Raw genomic sequence first — 3,952 nt, 5'->3', positions numbered from 1 at the left:
TTTTTAACTTTTGAAACCATTTCCGTGCTGTAGACTCGCCTAAGACACATTCTCCGGGAACGTCGCAAATATCCCGGGCTGCTTCGGCAACTTTTTGTTCTCGATGAAAAGCAAAGAAAAGCAGGTGTCGAAAATGTTGATTTCTACATCCTGGGTATTCTATTTCTAAGCCTCAAAACTAATGAAAAATTAAATAACTCAAAAATACAATACAATTAAGGGGTTAGGGGTAGTCAGAGGCCCGAAAAAATATCATTTTGAATAATTTTTTTTGGTAGTCAATTACTTTATTTTACAAAAATAAAAGCTAGTTTTAATACATCATGTTTCAGCTTGACTTAAGCAAAATTTTAAGAAAAATTAATAATTGTTGCCCGTTTCTCCAGAAGTCCCTTGCGGTGATCATCACAAGTCCTTGGAGATTCATCTAAAATCAATCGGACAAGAAAAATTAGTTTTATTAATAGATAATGCTGTGCCTGATCGAAGCTTTTTTCAAACTTAACAATATGGTGGCCTCAGGAAATATAATATTTTTCAGGGGTTTGCGAAAAATATCGACAATTAATTGTTTAAAAAATTGAAGCTTTTGAAAAAAAGCCTTCGATGAGGAACAAGGTTTTTATATTTTTCAAAAGCAGAATAAATATTATTGAAATCTACTAAGCGCTTTTTAAGTTACAGTGATCACCAGTTCAAAAAACGTAGTTTTAAGAAGAACGCATTTAAAGTTTTGCTATCAATTTCCGGAGCGCCCGAGCGCCCTTTGTTAATTATAGATAGAATAAGTCGAAAAGTATTTGTCGGATTCCCTTCAAATTTTCACACAATATTTTTAAGATATTATACGTTCAGAAAATGCAAAAAATCCAATTTTTTGAAAATTCTGACTACCTCTAACCCCTTAACACAAGTTTGTAGAGCAGAAAGAGTTCTATCGAATCAATACTTTGTCAAACAGCTCACAAATCATGGTAAAATAAAAGAAAATATGAAAACGCTATGAACTTATTCCCCATCCCAATACTTTATGGATTTTTCTTGCCCCGATAGTCTGGGGTGTGTTACCGAAACATCCACAATTACTATCCAGCTAAGAACTATTACTTCAGCAATATTACTTCATAATTTAAAGGTAATCTTTAATGCTGTTGCAACAAGAACAACAACATGGAATTTGCCCAATTGAAGTTGTGGTGCGTATTCTCGCACTTCAACAAAAATTGTGCTTAAATTGATTTCCCACTTAATGTGGGAGCATCCTGTACACTGACTGGAACTACTGTTGCTTGCAACTGTTTCTCAACATTAAAATTCAAGAGCTCAACTCGAAACAGGTGTTGAAAATCATGTCGATACACAATTCCGCTGTGCTGCTCTCCATGTCCATTGTTTATTCATGAAACGCCTTTTGTTTATGTTCTGTCAGTGCAAATGTTTGGTGCCGCTATTATTTCCATATCATTGTTGCAGTTGTTGTAGAACTGTGTAAATCTAAATATCAAAGTTTCCAAATGACTACGAAACTGTCAAATGCTACGGCTCATTGTATTCCAGCAATGGCTGCTGCAAGAGGCAAACTTTTCGGCACAAATCCTTTTGGTCCGCATCAGTCAGTTGGTATTTGTATTTGCATTTGAGCTTTCATTTCCCAGCCACGGCAGAATTTGTCAGTTTACATTGAGATTTGTGCGTTTGTCAACTAGCTGAAAGGTTCGCGTTTGCCATATCGTTTTTATTGCTGCCTCAAGCCGATATGGCCATTCAATGGCATTCAATACAGCATTTAGTTGTGCGAAGAAAAAGTTACTGAGGGGAATAAAACGAGTAATAACGAAAACAAAAAGCCCTAAACAAAAGCAACTACAAACAGCAATGACAAAATTGGCGTAATAATTTTGCTCTTTCGGTTTAAGTTTGTTGTTTTTTTATTTTTTGTAGCTATTGGTTGTTTTTCTCTGACTTTTCTGTCTCTGCCTCTGACAGAGCTTAATTCAGCATCGTGGAGGTATGGTGACGGCTGCCGCCCCCAATTAAACTTCGAACTTAGCAATGCCGCAGCAAGAATAGCAAAATGATAAAAACAATGACAAATACTTTCATTACTTGCCGGTCGCTTTTCATTGTGTGTTTGACAAAAAGAAAAACGCACAAATAAAAGAGGTTTACAGATGAAAACGGAAGCGAAAAAGCGCAAAAACGCACAAAAGTTTACACAACAAATGGCTGAACAAATACACCGTGGGCGAAATGAAAAATAAAAAAGTAAGCAAATACTTTGCTTAAGCGCACAGGCGGTGGGCGTGAGGGAGACGTGTAGAAAGCTATTTGCAAAATGCCGCAACCAGCTGTTGTCATTATTCGACTGATTGCTTTGGCTAACGAAACCGTAGAAGAGTGGGAGAATTGGCAGGTCAAGTTGTGTGGCGGGTTAGGTCATGTACAAGCACCCAACTAAATTGTTTGACAATTTGTCTAGAATTAGATTGAAATGAAATAAACCTAGAAAGGGCAAACGATTTGCAATGTGTCTGCCTGCAATTGCTTGGGTGGGGTAATTTATGTATTTTGACTTACATTTGCTAAGCTTTAAAGAATCAAATGGATGTCTAGGCGCTTATTTTCAATTTTCGTGCATGCTTACATATTATATATCTGTGGCTTTATTTCAGTTTCTTATTGTGCTTACAAATGGGGTATTTTACCCATGAAGTGAAATGCGAATATTTGTGTTGGATGTGGGATTTTTACATAGTGAAAAGTTATATGTAATTTTTAAAATACTAACTGCACGGACTGTCGAGCTACAGTTCAGCTAAAAAAAAAAACTTTTTTCAAATTGTCTTGCACAAATACTGTAAATTCTGATGGCTACGACGAACTCTTTTTTGACTTCTAAGGTGATAATGTGCATATTTGTAACGCTTTTTTTGTGTGCTAAATATATCTCTAGATTTGTGCTTTCCAATTATAAAAAGCGAGTAATATTACTTCTTTATGTAATTTTATAATTTGCCGATTTTGTAAATTAATCGAATAGAAAGTGACATTCCTTATAGATGACTTTGAGAGGTTGAGAAATTTAGCTTGCTAGTACTGCGCCTAGCAACTTATTCACCATTTGTTTCATATAATATTTCAAGTTTACTGTTCACGGATGGCTCCAAGTCTGCAGAATCTACATCGTTTGCAGTTGTTACTGACACTGGCGAATTAATCTGTAACTGGCTTCTATCATAACACATGCCCACTTACTGTCAGATGATAGTCCATCCAAATGTCCTCTTTGTAACCACACCGTCACTATCAAACATTTACTTACTCTCTGCCCGATCCTGCTCAATTCATCAGTCAGCTATGACAACGTTGATATCATAAAACTGCTTAAAACACCCTCGGATGAAAATATTATGACAATATACAACTTCTTGAAAAACAGTGACTTGTTAAAATATATTTAAGATACTAATACTCATATGTAATGGACTATGAATAAGTTCATGCGGTTTTTTTCGAAATTTGAAACTTTATTGACGTAAAATGGTTACAAATTTAATATTCAAAATATTGTCCATCGCTTACTACTACTTTTTCCCATCTTTCTGGCAATTCACGGATTCCCTTTGTGAAAAATTCGGTCGGTTTTGCCGCAATCCACGAATCGATCCATTTTTTGACTTCATCGTAATTACGGAAGTGCTGGTCAGCCAGGCCATGTTGCATCGATCGGAAGAGATAGTAATCGGATGGCGCAAGGTCTGGACTATACGGCGGGTGGGGTAGGACATCCCATTTGAGCGTTTCTAAGTATGTTTTGACCACTTGTGCAACATGTGGCCGAGCATTGTCATGTTGCAAAATAACTTTGTCGTGTCTATCGGCGTATTGCGGCCGTTTTTCTCGCAGTGCTCGGCTCAAACGCATCAATTGTCGTCGGTAGACATCCCCCGTA

Source organism: Anastrepha ludens, chromosome 2 (genome assembly GCF_028408465.1).
Source record: "Anastrepha ludens isolate Willacy chromosome 2, idAnaLude1.1, whole genome shotgun sequence".
Classification (NCBI taxonomy): Eukaryota; Metazoa; Arthropoda; class Insecta; order Diptera; family Tephritidae; genus Anastrepha; species Anastrepha ludens.
The sequence above is the reverse complement of the archived record's forward strand: the minus strand, read 5'-3'. Positions refer to the sequence as shown.